The sequence below is a fragment of the Schistocerca cancellata genome, chromosome 6 (genome assembly GCF_023864275.1).
Source record: "Schistocerca cancellata isolate TAMUIC-IGC-003103 chromosome 6, iqSchCanc2.1, whole genome shotgun sequence".
In the NCBI taxonomy this organism is placed as follows: Eukaryota; Metazoa; Arthropoda; class Insecta; order Orthoptera; family Acrididae; genus Schistocerca; species Schistocerca cancellata.
In genome coordinates this window covers 588,030,524-588,054,970 of record NC_064631.1, presented here as the reverse complement: position 1 = coordinate 588,054,970, position 24,447 = coordinate 588,030,524, and positions in this window count along the sequence as shown.

Genomic DNA, 24,447 nt, shown 5'->3' with positions numbered 1-24,447 from the left:
CAACTGAGGCGCCAGGTGGAAATGGCATGGCAAGCCGTTCCACCGGACTACATCCAGCATCTCTACGATCGTCTCCATGGGAGAATAGCAGCCTGCATTGCTGCGAAAGGTGGATATACACTGTACTAGTGCCGACATTGTGCATGCTGTGTTGCCTGTGTCTATGTGCCTGTGGTTCTGTCAGTGTGATCATGTGATGTATCTGACCCCAGGAATGTGTCAATAAAATTTCGCCTTCCTGGGACAATGAATTCACGGTGTTCTTATTTCAATTTCCAGGAGTGTATTTTCACAATGATTTGCACACACATACAAAAACTCAAAAAGTTTTTTTAGGCATTCACAAATGTTCGATATGTGCCCCTTTAGTGATTCGGCAGACATCAAGCCGATAATCAAGTTCCTCCCACACTCGGCGCAGCATGTCCCCATCAATGAGTTCGAAAGCACCGTTGATGCGAGCTCGCAGTTCTGGCTCGTTTCTTGGTAGAGGAGGTTTAAACAATGAATCTTTCACATAACCCCACAGAAAGAAATCGCATGGGGTTAAGTCGGGAGAGCGTGGAGGCCATGACATGAATTGCTGATCATGATCTCCACCACGACCGATCCATCGGTTTTCCAATCTCCTGTTTAAGAAGTGCCGAACATCACGATGGAAATGCGGTGGAGCACCATCCTGTTGAAAGATGAAATCGGCGCTGTCGGTCTCCAGTTGTGGCATGAGCCAATTTTCCAGCATATCCAGATACACGTGTCCTATAACGTTTTTTTCGCAGAAGTAAAAGGGGCCGTAAACTTTAAACCGTGAGATTGCACAAAACACGTTAACTTTTGGTGAATTGCGAATTTGCTGCACGAATGCGTGAGGATTCTCTACCGCCCAGATTCGCACATTGTGTCTGTTCACTTCACCATTAAGAAAAAATGTTGCTTCATCACTGAAAACAAGTTTCGCACTGAACGCATCCTCTTCCATGAGCTGTTGCAACCGCGCCGAAAATTCAAAGCGTTTTGACTTTGTCATCGGGTGTCAGGGCTTGTAGCAATTGTAAACGGTAAGGCTTCTGCTTTAGCCTTTTCCGTAAGATTTTCCAAACCGTCGGCTGTGGTACGTTTAGCTCCCTGCTTGCTTTATTCGTCGACTTCCGCGGGCTACGCGCGAAACTTGCCCGCTCAACCGTTTCTTCGCTCACTGCAGGCCGACCCGTTGATTTCCCCTTACAGAGGCATCCAGAAGCTTTAAACTGCGCATACCATCGCCGAATGGAGTTAGCAGTTGGTGGATCTTTGTTGAACTTCGTCCTGAAGTGTCGTTGCACCGTTATGACTGACTGATGTGAGTGCATTTCAAGCACGACATACGCTTTCTCGGCTGCTGTCGCCATTTTGTCTCACTGCGCTCTCGAGCGCTCTGGCGGCAGAAACCGGAAGTGCGGCTTCAGCCGAACAAAACTGTATGAGTTTTTCTACGTATCTGTAGTGTGTCGTGACCGTATGTCAATGAATGGAGCTACAGTGAATTTATGAAATCGCTTCAATCATTTGTAATAGCCCTGTACAGTGGCGCCATACCTGCCAAGTCTTTCTGCAGTATCGCAGAAGGAACGTCCAGCTTCTTGCCGCCCTATTACTTGACCTCGTCCAAACTCAGTAAGCTGTTGTTGATGGCGTCGCTGTCACCGTAAAGGCATTCTTGGCTCACATCAACTCAACACGTCCAATCTCAAAGATAACTAACGCTCACGACCGTGCAGCGTGTATTTAAAGCAAACCTGATTTTCATCCACACAGTAGATGTGCGGCTGGTGCGAAATCTGAGTAGACATCAGCTTTCAGATGTAGAAACACCGCAACCAACTTTCGTCTATGGCGAACAACTTTTTCTTGTTTTTTGACTTTTGTTTCAGTCAGTGTATTTCTGGTACTATACTTATTTGTGTCATTGTTCCTTTGGAAGTATAGTGAGTTACTTAGAAGAAATTCAAGAGGGAATAAATATACTGTGAAACAGTAGTCAAATTGTCTACTTAAAAGGTGTCTGCAAGATGATTAGGGGTGAGCACCACATATTCTTACAGAACGATTTGACCTATGAAAACTTTATTTCTTAAAGACGACTTAAGTGAATGGAATTACGCAAAATATCTGAACTTTCCGATTTATTTCTCCGGAAGATCTGCTATGTTTCGATGTGCAAATGTGGCTGAACTAATTTGTGTTAGGTGGTCAAAATTTTTTTTTCCAGTTTAAGTTCTCCTCAATACGGGCACCTAAAAATTTTGAATCTTCGACATAGTTGTTGTTTCACACCATATGTTACATTTATCAATGGTTTTGTACGTCTAGATGTAGTGTGTTTTTGAAACTTGGAGTCAGACCTGTTGGATAAAACTACTCAGTAATACTTGTAATAACATTATTTACCGGATCTTCTTTTGTTGTATGTACGAGTATGTTTGAACTGATTGCAATACTAACGTCATCTGCAAAAAGACTGGTCATTTACTCAACAGTGAACCTCATATTGCGCCTTTTGGAAGCGCATAAGTGATTTCTTCCCAGTCAGAAGATTCTCGTCTATTTACATGGGCTGAATTATTAAGTACAATTTTCTGCATTCCTTTGGTTATATACACTCCTGGAAATGGAAAAAAGAACACATTGACACCGGTGTGTCAGACCCACCACACTTGCTCCGGACACTGCGAGAGGGCTGTACAAGCAATGATCACACGCACGGCACAGTGGACACACCAGGAACCGCGGTGTTGGCCGTCGAATGGCGCTAGCTGCGCAGCATTTGTGCACCGCCGCCGTCAGTGTCAGCCAGTTTGCCGTGGCATACGGAGCTCCATCGCAGTCTTTAACACTGGTAGCATGCCGCGACAGCGTGGACGTGAACCGTATGTGCAGTTGACGGACTTTGAGCGAGGGCGTATAGTGGGCATGCGGGAGGCCGGGTGGACGTACCGCCGAATTGCTCAACACGTGGGGCGTGAGGTCTCCACAGTACATCGATGTTGTCGCCAGTGGTCGGCGGAAGGTGCACGTGCCCGTCGACCTGGGACCGGACCGCAGCGACGCACGGATGCACGCCAAGACCGTAGGATCCTACGCAGTGCCGTAGGGGACCGCACCGCCACTTCCCAGCAAATTAGGGACACTGTTGCTCCTGGGGTATCGGCGAGGACCATTCGCAACCGTCTCCATGAAGCTGGGCTACGGTCCCGCACACCGTTAGGCCGTCTTCCGCTCACGCCCCAACATCGTGCAGCCCGCCTCCAGTGGTGTCGCGACAGGCGTGAATGGAGGGACGAATGGAGACGTGTCGTCTTCAGCGAAGAGAGTCGCTTCTGCCTTGGTGCCAATGATGGTCGTATGCGTGTTTGGCGCCGTGCAGGTGAGCGCCACAATCAGGACTGCATACGACCGAGGCACACAGGGCCAACACCCGGCATCATGGTGTGGGGAGCGATCTCCTACACTGGCCGTACACCACTGGTGATCGTCGAGGGGACACTGAATAGTGCACGGTACATCCAAACCGTCATCGAACCCATCGTTCTACCATTCCTAGACCGGCAAGGGACCTTGCTGTTCCAACAGGACAATGCACGTCCGCATGTATCCCGTGCCACCCAACGTGCTCTAGAAGGTGTAAGTCAACTACCCTGGCCAGCAAGATCTCCGGATCTATCCCCCATTGAGCATGTTTGGGACTGGATGAAGCGTCGTCTCACGCGGTCTGCACGTCCAGCACGAACGCTGGTCCAACTGAGGCGCCAGGTGGAAATGGCATGGCAAGCCGTTCCACAGGACTACATCCAGCATCTCTACGATCGTCTCCATGGGAGAATAGCAGCCTGCATTGCTGCGAAAGGTGGATATACACTGTACTAGTGCCGACATTGTGCATGCTCTGTTGCCTGTGTCTATGTGCCTGTGGTTCTGTCAGTGTGATCATGTGATGTATCTGACCCCAGGAATGTGTCAATAAAGTTTCCCCTTCCTGGGACAATGAATTTACGGTGTTCTTATTTCAATTTCCAGGAGTGTATTTCTTTATCCTTTGGTTGTTCTACCATCCAATCCATAAATCCTTAGTTTGTCTTGGAGGAGATTCACATAGTCTAATGCCTCGTCTAGGTCACAGAAATTACCAGCTGCTGCTAGTTTGTTGTTTAATACTCGTAAAACTTGATGCCTGATAGTGTAAATTGCATCGTCAGTTGAGTAATTCATCTGAAATACAAACTGAGATTTACAGAGCATATCATTGTTATTAATGTGTTGCTCAGGTGTTGCTGAAATGAAGATGAACAAGTAGTGCAAATTATGAGTTTCAATGAAGCCATTAAAACACAACGGAATGGAAAGTATGCACCATTAATAAGGGCAACGTGCGAACATGCTACACCATTTTCAGTGTATCCCCACTGCAGTAGCTGAATACCGTAAACAACAATGATCACATTATCCACGTCCTTGCCACAAGCGGGGATACTTTGTGTTTTGGCTGCACCCTCTTGTAATGTTTTTTGGTTCCTGGCTGGATGAGGACAAGATGGTATGATACATGGGTGGCCGGTTTCCTCGCACTACAACACAAAATGCACACGCGGTTAAAATACAGTTTACAACAGGAACCAACTGAGTACTTAACTTCAATGATGTTCAATCTGAAGTTGCGAGGTTAACAGCAATGAATAACACGTCCTAATTCTTGAATCTTGTCTGTCTCCATATCGCAGCTATGTACAGTGACTAACGCTCACAGCTAGCTAAGGTGCGAGGCGACGACTATCACTGTGGAAGACTGGAGCACAGGTCAACGTACTGAAGTGCAATGCGAACTGAGTCCCCATACGGCGCACTCAGCTACTGTGATTGAGACTGAGACGGCTCTGTTGGCGGGGTCGGCCTACATGCACGCTACCCAGGGGGCGTTATCGGCGCGTAGCCTGGGGGGAGTGTCTTGGTCTTCTGATGTCATAGGCGCGCCTAGTTCAGCGCCTGCTGTACAATGTTTCCTAGTGCCGACCGGTGTGCTGGCGAAGGCGTACGCCAGCACACTTCCCTTGTTAGTGTCCAAGTATGGCGATCGTAGTGTTCGCCAAGGAACTGCTTCTTCGTTCGCCTACAGAATACCGCCAAGACCAACATTGTGGGCAAGTGACGGCTGCGCCCCTTTGTAAAGCTGATGCACAGCGTCCAGTGACGTCAGAGCCTGGGAGCCTGGAGAGTGGTGTGGTGAGAGACAGGTGTGTCCCTCCTGCAGGTCGTGACGGGAAGCTGCGGCCGCCAGCGGACTGCCGATGAGGCGCGGCAACAGGAACCCCGGGCTTCCGGCCTCTGCGCCGCGATGGTGTGGCTGGGAAGGCGCGCCGCAGCTGGCTGATTTACATCTCCTGGAAGCGCCTCCGCGCTGCGTGAGGTGCAGCTTCCTGTCGGTGGTGACATCACTTAGGTGGGCCGTGCATTCAGTTCCGACAATACGCGGTGGAAGAGCGGGTGTTGCTGCTCCGACATAGGAACTGTACTGTCCCACTGACACAGGGAGTAGAATAATGTTAACAGGAAGTTCGTTCAGGGATAAGGCTCCAGACTCAAGAACTGCAAGACAGACACAGAGAGAAAAATGAGAGTGGGGGCGGGGATTTGGGGAAGGGGGGTGGGAGAGAGAAAGGTGGAAAGGAAACGTCATTTGTAATCGCACTCTCGAGTCGGGTTTCCTTGACACCCCAAGTACTGACAATCGGAGACTTCACAAGCAGGTGAACCCTAAGAGGTTCTGGTGTGCTACATCAGTAACGGGATCGATGCCATCTATCCAGTCGTGCGGTAGCGTTCTCGCTTCCCGCGCCCGGGTTCCCGGGTTCGATTCCTCGTGATGACTGGGTGTTGTGTGATGTCCTTAGGTTAGTTAGGTTTAAGCAGTTCTAAGTTCTAGGGGACTGATGACCATAGATGTTAAGTCCCATAGTGCTCAGAGCCATTTTTGAACCATCTATCCAGACAATCTGTGACCCTAATGGAAGTGCTACAGAGAGTGACACAGAAACGGCCGAAATACTAAAAGTCGTTTTCCAAAACTGTTTACAGACGAAGATCGCAGTGTAATTCCTCATTTAAATCGTCGACCGGGCGGAAAAATGACAGATCTACATCTACATCTACATTTATACTCCGCAAGCCACCCAACGGTGTGTGCCGCAGGGCACTTTACGTGCCACTGTCATTACCTCCCTTTCCTGTTCCAGTCGCATATGGTTCGCGGGAAGAACGACTGTCTGCAAGCCTCCGTGCGCGCTCTAATCTCTCTAATTTTACATTCGTGATCTCCTCGGGAGGTATAAGTAGGGGGAAGCAATATATTCGATACCTCATTCAGAAACGCACCCTCTCGAAACCTGGCGAGCAAGCTACACCGCGATGCAGAGCGCCTCTCTAGCAGAATCTGCCACTTGAGTTTGTTAAACATCTCCGTAACGCTATCACGGTTACCAAATAGCCCTGTAACGAAACGCGCCGCTCTTCTTTGGATCTTCTCTATCTCCTCCGTCAACCCGATCTGGTACGGATCCCACACTGATGCGCAATACTCAAGTATAGGTCGAACGAGTGTTTTGTAAGCCACCTTCTTTGTTGATGGACTACATTTTCCAAGGACTCTCCCAAGCAAGAGATACGAAAGCGGCTGAAATCACTCAACAGAGGAAAGGCCATAGGACTTGCTCGGATACCAATTCGCTTCCACATTCTTTTAGAAGCAGCACCCCATAGGTCTCTAGAGGAGCTAAGCGTCTCCAATGACTGGAATAAAACACAGGTCATTCCCGTTTCCACGAGGGTCGTCAAACAGACGCACGGAACTATAGGCCTACATGTCTGACGTCGGTCTGCTGTAGAATTTTTGAACATTATTTATACCAGAATGTTATGACGTTCCTGGAGACCTAAAATCTCATCTGTAGGAATCAACATGGACTCCGAAAACAACTTTCGTCTGAAACCCCGTTCCCTCTGTTCGTCTTCGAGGCCCAGGAAGCAGTAGATACCGGCGCCCAAGTAAATGCCGTTGACTTCCGGAAGGCGTTTAATACAGTTCTGCACTGCCGCGTAATGACCGAGCGTACGGAATATCAGACCAACTGTGTGACTGGACTGACGAGTTTCTAGCAAACGGAACACACCATGTTATTCTGAACGGAGGAAATTCTTCAGACGTAGAAGTAACATCGGGCGTATCCCGAGGATGTGGTGGGCAAACCGCGGTTCGCTGGTAGCATGCATCTCTTTCGCACCTTGAGCGTAGCTCTTGCACCAAATACGTCGTGCGGGCGCGCACGTACAGTACGACTGAAACTTTGTGGCCCATGCGCAGAAGTCGGTTTACGGCCTGGGCGACTCTATTTAGAAGAAGTCGCGTTAGAAAAGGGTGTACGTGACACACGCCCTAGCGTCATCGTAGCTGCTTGTGGCAATGTCTTCGAAAGTGTGGGTGGATAATCCTTTGAAGTCAGATGCGTAAAATAATTTTCAACGACCTGAAGTTCTTGGAAAATGAAGCACCCTACGGAGTATCTTTTCCGTTGCTGACTGTGGAATTGCTTCTCGTGAAATGTGGATAAACAGTGCTGTCGGGTGAAAGAAGAAGAACAGAATTATGTTAATAATGAGATAACAAGGGTTCATCTGGGAAGTGATTTAGTAATAGGTCTGAGGTCTAAGTCAGATATAAGTGAAACAGCCGATGATAGAGACAAAAAATACGAGTTCGTGTAATGTTGTTGTTGTGGTCTTCAGTCCTGAGACTGGTTTGATGCAGCTCTCCATGCTACTCTATCCTGTGCAAGATCCTTCATCTCCCAGTACCCACTGCAACCTACATCCTTCTGAATCTGCTTAGTGTATTCATCTCTTGGTTTCCCCCTACGATTTTTACCCTCCACGCTGCCTTCCAATACTAAATTGGTGATCCCTTGATGCCTCAGAACATGTCCTACCAACCGATCCCTTCTTCTGGTCAAGTTGTGCCACAAACTTCTCTTCTCACCAATCCTATTCAATACTTCCTCATTAGTTATGTGATCTACCCATCTAATCTTCAGCATTCTTCTGTAGCACCACATTTCGAAAGCTTCTATTCTCTTCTTGTCCAAACTACACTCCTGGAAATTGAAATAAGAACACCGTGAATTCATCGTCCCAGGAAGGGGAAACTTTATTGACACATTCCTGGGGTCAGATACATCACATGATCACACTGACAGAACCACAGGCACATAGACACAGGCAACAGAGCATGCACAATGGCGGCACTAGTACAGTGTATATCCACCTTTCGCAGCAATGCAGGCTGCTATTCTCCCATGGAGACGATCGTAGAGATGCTGGATGTAGTCCTGTGGAACGGCTTGCCATGCCATATCCACCTGGCGCCTCAGTTGGACCAGCGTTCGTGCTGGACGTGAAGACCGCGTGAGACGACGCTTCATCCAGTCCCAAACATGCTCAATGGGGGACAGATCCGGAGATCTTGCTGGCCAGGGTAGTTGACTTACACCTTCTAGAGCACGTTGGGTGGCACGGGATACATGCGGACGTGCATTGTCCTGTTGGAACAGCAAGTTCCCTTGCCGGTCTAGGAATGGTAGAACGATGGGTTCGATGACGGTTTGGATGTACCGTGCACTATTCAGTGTCCCCTCGACGATCACCAGTGGTGTACGGCCAGTGTAGGAGATCGCTCCCCACACCATGATGCCGGGTGTTGGCCCTGTGTGCCTCGGTCGTATGCAGTCCTGATTGTGGCGCTCACCTGCCCGGCGCCAAACACGCATACGACCATCATTGGCACCAAGGCAGAAGCGACTCTCATCGCTGAAGACGACACGTCTCCATTCGTCCCTCCATTCACGCCTGTCGCGACACCACTGGAGGCGGGCTGCACGATGTTGGGGCGTGAGCGGAAGACGGCCTAACGGTGTGCGGGACCGTAGCCCAGCTTCATGGAGACGGTTGCGAATGGTCCTCGCCGATACCCCAGGAGCAACAGTGTCCCTAATTTGCTGGGAAGTGGCGGTGCGGTCCCCTACGGCACTGCGTAGGATCCTACGGTCTTGGCGTGCATCCGTGCGTCGCTGCGGTCTGGTCCCAGGTCGACGGGCACGTGCACCTTCCGCCGACCACTGGCGACAACATCGATGTACTGTGGAGACCTCGCGCCCCACGTGTTGAGCAATTCGGCGGTACGTCCACCCGGCCTCCCGCATGCCCACTATACGCCCTCGCTCAAAGTCCGTCAACTGCACATACGGTTCACGTCCACGCTGTCGCGGCATGCTACCAGTGTTAAAGACTGCGATGGAGTTCCGTATGCCACGGCAAACTGGCTGACACTGACGGCGGCGGTGCACAAATGCTGCGCAGCTAGCGCCATTCGACGGCCAACACCGCGGTTCCTGGTGTGACCGCTGTGCCGTGCGTGTGATCATTGCTTGTACAGCCCTCTCGCAGTGTCCGGAGCAAGTATGGTGGGTCTGACACACCGGTGTCAATGTGTTCTTTTTTCCATTTCCAGGAGTGTGTTTACCGTCCATGTTTCACTTCCATACATGGCTACATTCCATACAAATACTTTCAGAAATGACTTCCTGACACTTAAATCTATACTCGATGTTAACAAATTTCTCTTCTTCAGAAACGCTTTCCTTGCCATTGCCAGTCTACATTTTATATCCTCTCTACTTCGACCATCATCAGTTATTTTGCTCCCCAAATAGCAAAACTCCTTTACTACTTTAAGTGTCTCATTTCCTAATCTAATACCCTCAACATCACCCGACTTAATTCGACTACATTCCATTATCCTCGTTTTGCTTTTGTTGATGTTCATCTTATATCCTCCCTTCAAGACACTATCCATTCCGTTCAACTGCTCTTCCAAGTCCTTTGCTGTCTCTGACAGAATTACAATGTCATCGGCGAACCTCAAAGTTTTTATTTCTTCTCCATGGATTTTAATACCTACTCCGAATTTTTCTTTTGTTTCCTTTACTGCTTGCTCAATATACAGATTGAATAACATCGGGGAGAGGCTACAACCCTGTCTTACTCCCTTCCGAACCACTGCTTCTCTTTCATGCCCCTCGACTCTTATAACTGCCATCTGGTTTCTATACAAATTGTAAATAGCCTTTCGCTCCCTGTATTTTACCCCTGCCACCTTTAGAATTTGAAAGAGAGTATTCCAGTCAACATTGTCAAAAGCTTTCTCTAAGTCTACAAATGCTAGGAACGTAGGTTTGCCTTTCCTTAATCTTTCTTCTAAGATAAGTCGTAAGGTCAGTATTGCCTCACGTGTTCCAGTATTTCTACGGAATCCAAACTGATATTCCCCGAGGTCGGCTTCTACTAGTTTTTCCATTCGTCTGTAAAGAATTCGTGTTACTATTTTGCAGCTGTGGCTTATTAAACTGATTGTTCGGTAATTTTCACATCTGTCCACACCTGCTTTCTTTGGGATTGGAATTATCATCATTTAATCATACAGTAAAGCTGCATGCCCTCGGGAAAAATTACGGCCGTAGTTTCCCCTTGCTTTCAGCCGTTCGCAGTACCAGCACAGCAAGGCCGTTTTGGTTATTGTTACAAGGCCAAATCAGTCAATCATCCAGACTGTTGCCCTTGCAACTAATGAAAAGGCTGCTGCCCCTCTTCAGGAACCACACGTTTGTCTGGCCCCTCAACAGATACCCCTCCGTTGTGGTTGTACCTACGGTACGGCTATCTGTGTCGCTGAGGCACACAAGCCTCCCCACCAACGACAAGGTCCATGGTTCATGGGGGTTCAGGGGGTTCGTGTAATAACAAATGAAAATGCTCGTAGATACGGCTGGTTTTCTTATTTCTACTTTTATATGCTAATGTGTCTTTATCCTTAGGCGAGTGGTATGAAACGAAGATAAGTGGACTTTTAACACCTGGAAAAGTATTCCTGACTCATATAATCAGCTGAAAAAATTAGCATTTGCTGTTCTTTTCTTATTCGGTTCTACATATTCATGCGAGCAATCATTTTCAAGCAAGTATTTAGCAAGTTCTCTTATTGATGAGAACCTGGAATCGTGCTTAATATTAACTGTTCTGTTGCTACACAGATAAATCAAGTTTAATAAATGTAATGCTCAAAAGAAATTTCAATCGTTGTACTATTTATATTTGGCTTTTGAGACTAATGAATTTGCCGACCACTGATCTGAAGCTTTATTAGGCTTTCCGTGGATGGTGCTGTTGTATACAGAGCAGTCATAACACTAGAATACTGTAGTGAAATGCAGGAAGACTTGCAGAGGATGCTTGGTGCAGGAAGTAGCAACTAACTCTCAATATAAATGAACGAAACGTATTGCGGATACATAGACAGAAAGACCCTTTACTGTATGATGGCACGATTGCAGCACAATCGCTAGAAGCAGTTACTTCCGTAAAATGTCTAGGAGTATGCGTACCAAACACCAGACTGAGACTTACTGGAAGGATCCTCAGAAAACTTTGTCCATCAACAAAGGAATCAGCCAGCAAAACAATCGTTCGACCATTGCTAGAATATTGCCCATCAGTGAGGGGTCCGAACTGATAGAGAAAATAAATAAGAAATAAAGAAGAACAGCACAGCACGTTTAGTTACAGGTTCATTTAGTAAGAACGATAGTGTCACGGACATGCCCAGCTAACTCCAGTGTAGGCGTTGCAAGAGAGGCGATCTGCATCTCGGTATGTTTTACTGTTAATGTTCCGAGAGCGTTCGTTCCTAGAAGAGTCAACCCATATATTGCTTCCTCTTACATAGACTATAGCGCCAAAGAAACTGGTATAGGTACGCGTATTCAAATACAGAGATACGTAAACAGGCAGAATATGATGCAGCGGTCGGCAACGACTATATAAGACAAAAAGTATCTGGCGCAGCTGTTAGATCGGTTACTGCTGCTACAATGGCAGGTTATCAAGATGTAAGTTAATTTGAACGTGGTGTTATAATCGGCACACGAGCGATGGGACACAGCATCTCCGAGGTAGCGATGAAGTGGGGATTTTCACGCACGACCATTTCACATGTGTACCGTGAATATCAGGAATCCAGCAAAACATCAAATCTGCGACATCGCAGCGTCCAGAAAAATACAAGAACGTGTCCAAGGACGACTGAAGAGAATCGTCCAAAGAGGCAGAAGTGCAAACCTTCCGCAAATTGCTGCAGATTTCAATGCTGGGCCATCAACAAGTGTCAGCGTGCGAACCATTCAATGAATGATGACCGATATGACCTTTTGGAGCCGAAGGACCGCTCGTGTACCCTTGATGACTGCACAACACAAAGCTCTATGCCTCGCATGGGCCCGTCAACACAGACATTAGACTGTTGATGACTGGAAATATGTTGCTTGGTCGGATGAGTTAGTTTCAAATTGTATCGAGCGGATGGACGTGTACGGGTATGGAGACAACCTCATGAATCCATGGACACTGCAGGTCAGCAGGATACTATTCAAGCTGGTGGAGGTTCTGTAATGATGTGGGGCGTGTGCAGTTGGAGTAATATAGCACCCCTCATACTTCTAGGTAAGACTGTGATAGGTGGCACGTACGTAAGCATCCTGTCCATTGTGCATTGCGACGGACTTGGGCAATTCTACCAGAACAATGCGACACCCCACACGTCCAGAATTGCCACCGAGAGGCTCCGGGACCACTTCCGCTGGCCACCAAACTCCCCAGACATTAACGTTATTGAGCGTATCTGGGATGCCTTGCAACGTGCTGTTCAAAAGAGATCTCCACCCTATTGTACTCTTATGGATTTATGGACATCCCTGCAGAATACATGGTGTCAGTTCCGTCCAGCACTACTTCAGACATTAGTCGAGTCCATGCCACGTCGTATTGCGGCACTTCGGCGTGCTCTCGGGGGCCCTACACGGTATTAGACAGATGTACGAATTTCTTTGAATCTTCATTGTGTATCTCGTGGGAAAATACTCAAGATAAAATCAGAGAAATTCGAGCGCACACGGAGGATTACCAACAATCATTTTTCCGCGAACCACATGCGAATGGGACAGGGAAAGGGGGTAATCTGAACAAAAGTTTCCAGACACCCTTACGTAAAACAGAGCTGACCACTATATGTCACAGGAGACCTACTCGCGAGGGTAAAATGAGGCAGAGAGGCTGTGTTGTCAGTAGAGAAGCAGGCTAGGAGTAAGAAGAATCTATACAGTTGTAAGAGTGTTAGCCGAAGTTACTAGTGTTTTTCCGTAATTTGTCTCAAACAATCAGTTATTTGGTGAGTCTATACGCATTGACAACTTTCAGGTGACAAAGGAAAGCGATTTTGTGAACGGTGATAGTGGAAACTTCCGAAGATTGATGCATTTATTCTCTCTTTGCTCTTCATAAACAATCCAGATTTTTATACTTCGGAAATAAGATGCTTGAAAACTGCATTTCATGGCGACTGAGACGGAAGCACTGTGAGACAACAAAATGTCGCAGAACTGTCTTAAAACCGGGGAAATCTGGAACTGGATTGTTTGCTCGAACCATGCTGAACAAGTTTTCCAGGCCAACTTGCTAACGCCTGCATAATAAAACACAATGGATACTTTTTCATTAAGAAGATAATTCTTATTGTTAATTTCTGTGGGGGTTGCCAGAACTACTGCTTTTTTCCAGGTACCTATCTTCCCAATTTACATTTTTTCAGACAGCTTAATGACACTCATGAGGAACTACACAGCATCTTCGCGTTTGCTTTCAACAGCTTTACAGATTACAGTTTATCCGTTCCTACGCGCAATTAACGACCTGAAAATTACTTCTATAAAATCTGCAGCTGTCGCAGCAGAATCTCAAAGTATCTGTTGTACTTCTGCTTACTCACCTAATGCTGAAACTCTATGATTTAAAAGTTCTTAAGCAGGACCAACTTTCATTTTATAGTAAAACCTGTCTTACTACATTTCATCGTAGGTTCCAAGCAATATTCAATTTTTCGCTACGTGAAAATCATACAGCCTTACAACAGGCTCAATGGAGACAGTTGGAAATGGCAAATTATTTTCTTCAGCTACTTATTTGGTAAGAGTAATATGGTCGGAAATTGTTAAATGGTTTCTCAGATTCTTCAGATTAAGGGCTGCATGAACCATGAAATGTAGTTTCTGAACACCATCCTTGTGATTCATCTAAATTGATCAGGTGTGAATTGAAGCTAATAATTGAAAATAGATAATAAAATGTAATATGATATAGAATGTAAATCTCTTACACAACTGTATTGTATTGTGAATAAATTAAACTTAAGACGGCCTTGCTGTGCTGGTACTGCGAACGGCTGAAAGCAAGGGGAAACTACGGCCGTAATTATTCCCGAGGGCATGCAGCTTTACTGTATGAGAGCTGCATCAAACCAGTCTCAGGACTGAAGACCACAACAACAACAACAAGACGATAGTAGCATTAAGCCAAGAGAGGAAAAAAGACTTGCTCCAAATGAGAACTGAGGCTGCAAACATTGTATTTAAAGTCCAGCACGATAAATATTACGTTACAAGCTGTGACGTATTCATATGGAATGTTTACTTACATTAAAATTATCCTCGCAGAAATAAATAGTGGCCACTATCGCATGTGGATTTATACGAGCGAGCTGCAACTATGTTTTATGCATCTTCTCATAATTTGGAACGCTCAAAAAGTTTTTAGAAGTTCTCGTTGATATATTTGTACATTGTGATACTATACCCCATTTACAACGCATTTTCCGAAATGTAAAGGCCAAAACAAGACATCACTGTGAATGAGCTTTACGATAGTAGAAACAGCGTGACATCACAAGTATCACATGGCTAAAACGGAGCGTCCAACGGGCTTTCAGATTCTTTGACTTTCAGCTCCTTTTTTAAATACTGAAATTCAAGAGGTCGAATTCACTATTAAGGTATTTTCAGTAGAAGTACGATGTCAAAGTACCTCTAAAGAGTAGCAGTCTAAAAGATGATGTTTTAATTACTTTCAACTAATTAAAACGTCGAGGAAAATGCATCAGTAACTTCCGAAATATTTTGCCTTGACAAGATCCAACTTTAGATTTTTTATTGTGCTAACCAAATGCTATCTTATGATATACATATCAGTAACATTGTGTTTGGTTTCTATTTTGACATTTTTGTAGTGATTTTTGTGTTTGTAAGATTGATTAGCCCTTCTGTTCAGATGACCAACAGGTTAAATCAGTCTACTATAAGCATTAATTGTATGCAAACAGACCTGGAAATTTATGAGGGCACCGGAATTCTATTTTGATGCCCTGAATCTTGATTAAAATTGGCCCTCAGTGTAATTTGAAATTGTATAAAGGTTAATCTGATTCTAAAATCATTTTAATGCCAACTTATAACTTGTCTGGCGTCATAAGACTGATGTTGGAAGTCACCATTATTAAAGAAGCTGTCTCAGGTGAGGTGTTCTACTACGGCGGTTAGTAGCAGAGTGACGGGGGCGATTTCGTCTGACAGCTGCAGCTGTACATCACTTCAGGTGGCGCTATATTTCGTTTTTGAAGCTTGGTGCCAACACTAATGACGGCCGTATTGAAGTGCTCTCCATGGACACTATAACGTGACAATGTGGGGGTATTTTGAATAATGGTTGCGTAAGATACTGCTAGAGGTTGGGGCTGAACCACCACTGCCAACTTCAGCAAAAAATTGGATTGTAGTCTCTCCCAAATGCTTTATGTACTCTGGCCTGCTCTATGTTGTGCATTAGTCGTTGTTTACTCCATAATGCTGCTGGTACTGTGATACGGTCGGTCCGCGAGAGAGTGTAATCTTAGGTAACAGCCACGTTGCTATTTCACGATCATTGTCAATCACGATCTTAGGCACGTACTCAAAATAAGCTTATTTTATTTTGTTAACGCGTTATTTCACTTTGCCATAAGTAACAGTGGTTACGAGAGAGCAGATTCCATCACGTTCCGAAGAGGTGGCCAGCATCGTGACAGGACCAATGTCGTTCTCTACATACACTCCTGGAAATGGAAAAAAGAACACATTGACACCGGTGTGTCAGACCCACCATACTTGCTCCGGACACTGCGAGAGGGCTGTACAAGCAATGATCACACGCACGGCACAGCGGACACACCAGGAACCGCGGTGTTGGCCGTCGAATGGCGCTAGCTGCACAGCATTTGTGCACCGCCGCCGTCAGTGTCAGCCAGTTTGCCGTGGCATACAGAGCTCCATCGCAGTCTTTAACACTGGTAGCATGCCGCGACAGCGTGGACGTGAACCGTATGTGCAGTTGACGGACTTTGAGCGAGGGCGTATAGTGGGCATGCGGGAGGCCGGGTGGACGTACCGCCGAATTGCTCAACACGTGGGGCGTGAGGTCTCCACAGTACATCGATGTTGTCGCCAGTGGTCGGCGGAAGGTGCACGTGCCCGTCGACCTGGGACCGGCCCGCGGCGACGCACGGATGCACGCCAAGACCGTAGGATCCTACGCAGTGCCGTAGGGGACCGCACCGCCACTTCCCAGCAAATTAGGGACACTGTTGCTCCTGGGGTATCGGCGAGGACCATTCGCAACCGTCTCCATGAAGCTGGGCTACGGTCCCGCACACCGTTAGGCCGTCTTCCGCTCACGCCCCAACATCGTGCAGCCCGCCTCCAGTGGCGTCGCGACAGGCGTGAATGGAGAGACGAATGGAGACGTGTCGTCTTCAGCGATGAGAGTCGCTTCTGCCTTGGTGCCAATGATGGTCGTATGCGTGTTTGGCGCCGTGCAGGTGAGCGCCACAATCAGGACTGCATACGACCGAGGCACACAGGGCCAACACCCGGCATCATGGTGTGGGGAGCGATCTCCTACGCTGACCGTACACCACTGGTGATCGTCGAGGGGACACTGAATAGTGCACGGTACACCCAAACCGTCATCGAACCCATCGTTCTACCATTCCTAGACCGGCAAGGGAACTTGCTGTTCCAACAGGACAATGCACGTCCGCATGTAGCCCGTGCCACCCAACGTGCTCTATAACGTGTAAGTCAACTACCCTGGCCAGCAAGATCTCTGGATCTGTCCCCCATTGAGCATGTTTGGGACTGGATGAAGCGTCGTCTCACGCGGTCTGCACGTCCAGCACGAACGCTGGTCCAACTGAGGCGCCAGGTGGAAATGGCATGGCAAGCCGTTCCACAGGACTACATCCAGCATCTCTACGATCGTCTCCATGGGAGAATAGCAGCCTGCATTGCTGCGAAAGGTGGATATACACTGTACTAGTGCCGACATTGTGCATGCTCTGTTGCCTGTGTCTATGTGCCTGTGGTTCTGTCAGTGTGATCATGTGATGTATCTGACCCCAGGAATGTGTCAATAAAGTTTCCCCTTCCTGGGACAATGAATTCACGGTGTTCTTATTTCAATTTCCAGGAGTGTACATAAATGGTTCGGCGGATAGGATGGACAGCAGTCTACGGTTGTTTGCTGATGAGGATGTGGTGAACGGTAAGGTGTCGAAGTTGAGTGACTGCAGGAAGATACAAGACGACTTAGACATAATTTCCATTTGGTGTGATGAACCGCTGCTAGCCCTGAATGTGAAAAAATGTAAATGCGAATGAGGAGGAAGATCAAACCTCTAATGTTCGGATACCGTATTACTAGTGTCCTGCTTGACAATGTCAACTCGTTTAAATATCTGGGCGTACGTTGCAAAGTGATATGAGGTGGAACGAGCATACGAGCACTGTGGCAGGGAAGGCGAATGGTCGATTTCGGTTTATCGCGAGATTTTTAGGAATGAGTGGTTCACCTCACCCGGAAAGGAGACCGCATACCGCTTATAGGCTGATGGTGCGACCTATTCTTGAGTTCTGCTCGAGTGTTTGGGATCCGTACCGGTCGAATTGAAGGAAGACATCGAAGCAGTTCAGAGGCGGGCTGTTGGACTTGTTACGGTTAGGTTCGAACAACACGTGAGTGATACAGAGGTGCTTCGGGAACTGAAATGGGAATCTCTGGAGGAAAGGCGATGTTCTTTTCGAGAAGCACTATTGAGAAAATTTAGAACGGTTTTTGAAGCTAACTGCCGAACGATTCTACTGCCGCCAACGTACATTGCGCTTAAGGACCACGAGGATAATATATGAAAAATTAGAGCTTATACGGAGGCATATGGATAGTCGTTTTTCCCTTACTCAATTTGCGAGTGGAACAGGAGAAAAAATGACAAGCAATGGTTCAGGGCACCCTCGGCCACGCACCGTACGGTGGCTCACGGAGTTCCTATGTAGATGTTGGTGTAGATTCCAAGCACGGTTTTATAAACAGTACTGTAGTTTGCATGTGTAGCATTAGTTTAGTACACTTTTCGCTCTCTAAGTCAACCACTCCAGAGTCCTTAGACAGTGAGAGGATTATTTTACAAGCCCGTGTTGCCGTGAGGTGAAACCTTTTGTTTATACTTATTTTTCGTTTTAGTTTTCCTTGCATGTTCTCGTTTCTGGTGCTCAGATCGAGAGTTTGATCCACTCTTTATGAGAAACCATTTCAGTTTATGAAAGGTCGAGAGCATTCACCAATCTTAGCAGAACCAGTATCACCTGATGATAGAGAAGCGCTACGGCTTCGAATTATTGTGCCATACACACACACACACACACACACACACATACACAAACACACACATTCGGATGCATACCGGGGAATTGGTTTCTCAACCACAGGATCGAAAAAAAGTAAGTACTCGTATTTACAAAACGAATTATGATTATCTTCATTAATTACGTGACTATTTTGACGTATCATCATCATAACGTGTATTTGTTTTCTCTGTATCTTCAGACTGACTATATACTATCCACTTATACTGAACCACTATTTCATAAGAATTATTTTGATCGTTGTGCCTAGCACACTCCTTGCGATCTGCGCTCCTCTATTAGATATTACCGTTGAAATAAAAGGACTAATAATTCTGTCAGTACATTAAAAGACATTAAAAAGTCTAACAGTGCTTCAGACAGATAGTGAGTTCCAACAGTAGCAGACGTGTTTTTAACTTTTCATGCTATAGAATAGCCCAGTCCGTGTGGCTAGACGTAGTAGGATTGGATTGTTGACAAAAGAGACAGGGGCAGCCATTAACAACACACTCTGTACTACAGTGTCGATTAGATAACCAAGATACGATCGTAAAATCTCCACAACTACATGACTGACATGAAGGGTCATTTTTATTTTTATTTATTTATTTATTTACAATGAAATGATGTAAGTCAACGGGGACAGTTGAAAATGTGTGCCCCGAGCGGGATTCGAAGCCGGGCTCTCCTGTTTATATAGCAGACGCTCTATCCTTCCGAGCCACCGTGGACACAGAGGATAGTGCGACTGCAGGGACTTATCTCTGGCACGCCTCCCGTGAGACCCACATTCCTAACTTATTGTCCCTCACTGTATTCATAGGGCCCCTGCCCATTATACTCATTACTCGCGGTTTTTTGCTGATTCCCGTAAGAGTTCGGGCACTGCTTGTGCATCTGCACAGAAGAAGATGGTCAAATGGCCGGTCTTGCGGACAGGAATGCATCGCGGCTGAGTGACTGGAAGGAAACGCGTGTCCGCATCGGCAGTTAAGTCGTGGCTTAGTGCTCAACCGTTGTGGACGTCCGTTGAGGCGCTCCGCATCGTAGCTGACTGGTTACGTAAACAAATGATACGGTATGTGTATATAGCGTTCCTTGTGCAGTCACTGAACTTGTAAGTAGTGATACGTCTTGTTAATCGTTTTCAGCGTCTTTGTGTAGTGTTCGTGGAGCGGAAGTTCCGCTTCGTACCCGTTAATAATGTCCGTTGATTACATCAGGAAAAGTACTTTGTGGTTCGCCTTTGACAAGAGTTCACGACAGACTACATGAAAATTTCGGTATTTCTGGTGATAATGAGGAGTTCACTCAAATGATTAATGAGATATACTGTGTTTTGATAAACTACATAGTCCTGTTATGTTAGACAGAATATTACCGAAAACCCAGAGAAAATTTAAATTCCGTCATCGTGACGATTCTGTCAGGACCGTCGACATAACCAACGCTAACAGCGGACCGAAAACCGTCAGGGTGCTAAATCTTCCCCCAGAACTAGACAACAAGGACTTGATATAAGTACTTTCGAATTGCGGGCAGGTAAAAAGCATCGAATTCTAAAAGTGGTCTACTAGATACAAAATTTAGTACCACATGGGATTAGATCTATACGAATGTTTGTTACGTCCGGTATCCCGTCCCACTTTCTTGTAGGCGGTTGCAAGGCAGACGAAATATATGTTGGGCAAACTTCCACGTGTCACGTTTTGAGGAAACTCCTCAGGGCGCTTGTTTATTCAACGAAATAATCTGCGACAACGGACTAGATTGGAGGCACAAGAACGGATTCCTTCAAGTACTGCAACAGGGAACTCCGAGAATATTCACGTGGAATCCATTGGCCAGTTCTATCGTTTAGTTGTAGAAGGATTCCCACCCGGCCGACCGCTGTGGGCGAGCGGTTCTAGGCGCTTCAGTCCGGAACGAGCTGCTGCTACGATCGCAGGTTCGAATCCTGCCCCCTACGTGGATGTGTGTGATGTCCTTAGGTTAGTTAGGTTTAAGTAGTTCTAAGTTCTAGGGGACTGATGACCTCAGATTTTAAGTCCCATAGTGCTTAGAGCCATCTGAACCATCAATTCTCACCCTTGAGCAACAGACCAGCAACAAATGAAGTACACAGGACCTCAGAGTACGATCGAAAGTGAGGAACCGATAAAGACCACTCTGCATCTATTGTTCAGGAAAACAACTACAGAGTCTATGAGATTTCAATTCAGAAACAACAAAACGAAACAGACGCGGAAAATAAATGTTCTTCTTGTTCTTATCGAAATTAGAACAACAGGATACGACTATTAGAAAATGACGGTATGAGCTCTGAAGAACATCCCGAAGAAAAATCGGTACACTTACCAAGGAAACAGAAACCTGATAACATTCTATGGTGTACCCAAGATTGCGATAGAAATTCATGCGGACGCTGATATTCTTCAATCCCAACAACCACACGTGGCGAGCCCCTTGAACCGTCCACTACAGGAAAGTATACACCAACCACTGCACCAACACGCCAGGCAACAACAGTTGAACACTGAGTGAAACAACAGCAGCTGTGACTGGAGCATGTAAACAGAAAAGTAAAGTGTATGACTATGTGGAAACAACTTTCAGTGTCACCACACGATCTGCAAACACATATTTAAGGCAGCAGAGGGAAGTATTAACAACCAGAAGGCTATAGCATCTCGACGTGTTGAAAAAAACAGAGAGTGAAAGCCAAACCAAATCTACATGCAGCACGTCGGAAAAATAAGGAAGATGCGGAAAGAGAATGCCAAGACGAAGAGAAAGAAGAAATGGAAAGTGAGCCTACTAGTAACGAATCCGGAGAAGATTGTTAAGAAGGGGAAAATGAATGGACATGGAAACTGACAATTAGCTTTTAAGGGGCAGTAGGAGGATGCTTACTCTATTCATGCTAAATATCGGAGAAAACAAGTGAAAAAAGATGAGGATTGTAGGGAATTACTTAAAAAAACCAATGACGTGGACATTACCTTCCTTCAGGAAGTAGCTTGCGAAGAGATGAATCTACAACAGCAATACAATGTGCACAACAATGTCTGCTCTAGCAGTAGGGGTTACTGCATTTTAACCAGAATGGGGGCGGAATTATAGAACTGAGGAAAGATGTAGGATGGCGCGTTGTCAAAGCCAAACTAAGTGAAACAACAATATTAAACCTTTACGCGTCATCAGAAACTAATAACAGAACTAGTACAGACAAGTTTTTTAGTGAAAGTATCCAGTACTTTACGAGACGCATAAGGTGACAAAATAATAGGGGGAGATTTTAATTGTGTTGTTGGATCAGCCCTAATTGCAGTCCCTTAAATAACATTATTGGAGGACTACAACTGATAGACATCACAGACCGACTAGCCATCAGCCTCGAGACTGGACAGATTTTATACCGCACAGGAACAGATGTACAGAACTGTGAAATAACCCCTGTCAGCTGCTCGAACTACTATGCAGTCGCTGTTGAAATAAAAGGCTTACCCTGGCCCACCGTAATGGGAAAGGGATACCGGAAGTTAAACTGCAGCCTACTCAAAGTTGAGTAGGCAAAAACAGAATTCTGCGAATGTTATGGAACAGGTGTTAATTGGAAAGGGTTCTTTAGTAGCGTTCTTGAATGGTGGGATAACCTGCTGAAACATGGAATTCAAAAGTGGATAACGGAGATCGCTGATCTCGGGAACTGAAGAAATTCAAAAAGAAGGTCCTCGAAGGCAAAATAATCACTTGCACAGACAATGGATGCGGTCCAGACGAACAATGGAGCATCTGTCACTTCAGTAGAGAACGGAAACGGTGCAAACAGAGGTTTATCGAAAATCTAACGTCTTCCGACGGGAAAGGCTCTGCTAATACGGAAGATATTAAGGACCTTTTCCGGAGACTGTTTGGAGAACAACCATCAGGTGCTTTCCAGATCGCAAGTTTACTACAACACTGTACGACTTCCCTCACCAACAAAAATGTCACTATATCGATAGAGCCCATATCCGAAGAAGACACTGCAGACATTATAAAGCAAATACCACGAAATAGCAGTCCGGGCGTTGAAGACGTACCGTATCAGCTTTACAAGTCTCCTTGCCAGTTATCTAAGCCGAATTCACGGAGCTCACGGAAGAGAAACAAAGAGTAGGTGAAATATATTCAGAAAATGAAACTTCGAAACCAAGAAGAATACTGATTATAGGCCAATGTCTTTCTTGTTTGCCGACTCAAAAACAACAGCGCCCTTAATTGCCGCAAGACGAAAAAGAGACTCTTCCAGAGATAAACAGGGCTGGCCAAACGTATAGTGTTCCATACAGGACGGTCATTGATGGACTTTTCTCTCTGAGAGACACAAAATTCTTCTCATGGATTTACCAAATCAGAACGATAAGATGTTAGAAACTGCCTTTGACCAAGTCAGTCACCAATATCTAAGAAATGCTTTGCAGTGCTTCCCACAGGCCACAATAGACCTGCTACTAGCAGACCAGAATCCAGTGATATCCAAAGTACAGCCGGGCGGGTGGCCGAGCGGTTCTAGGTGCTATAGTCTGGAGCCGAGCAACCGCTACGGTTTGCAGGTTCGAATCCTGCCTCGGGCATGGATGTGTGTGATGTCCTTAGGTTAGTTGAGTTTAAGTAGTTCTAAGTTCTAGGGGACTGATGACCTCAGAAGTTAAGTCCCATAGTGCTCAGAGCTATTTGAACCATCTCCAAAGTACAAATAAACGATCATTACAAATAATTGGCCAATTCAGTGCTCAGTTCGGCAGGGACACCTGTTATCCATGATATTATTTATAATTTCCTTGAAACCGGTGATTTGCTCAATTACCAATCAAATCTCTAGAATGAATGTTGATGCACAAAGGTTCGCCGTTAACGCTTACGCTCTAGATGTAACAGTTGTACTCTAGTAGCATCAAGACATTGGGAAAACATTAGAAATAATGGATTCTTATAATCAAGCAGCAGGAGGAAGAATAAACAACGATAACGAAATCTGGCTCCTATTACTGAACAAAACTTCACAACTCATGCCATATCCCTTCACAGAATGTAACGAAATGGAAGTACTCGGCGATAAACTGAAGAAGAACGTAAACGAATTGGTTGTGGATAATTCCAAATCAGTGGTGGAGAAAGTGAGAGGCGCCTTAAAAGTGAACAGTACTACGAAAAAGTAGGAAATGATCGTATGGCATTGTCAGCCAGGAGGCCCCATTCGAGTTCGGCCGCCATGTTGCAAGTCCTTTTTAGGTGACGCCACATCGGCGACTTGCTTGTCAATGATGATGAAAATGATGAGGAAGGACACACAACAGCCAGTCCCTTGACGGGAATCGAACCCAGAATCCTGCGTGGTAGGCGGTAATGCTACCGCTACGCTACAGAGGTGGAAAGATAGAACTTTTGGATTAAGATAAGTTAAATTCAGTTATGATAAAATAACTATTGGTCATAATCAATATCAAGCTGCAGATGGATTAATGAACCTTGTAACTAAAAAACATAATACTATGAACGATATGAGTGAAATATTTGATGATGTTGATTTATGTAACTACACAGATATTTTGTACAAATCATGGGCATTATATTATGGTGGTAATCGAAATGGAACAAAATCAAGTAGAGGTAGAAAATATAAAGGTTTGGGAAAAAATTGTTGATTACTATTTTGGAAAATTAAGAAAAT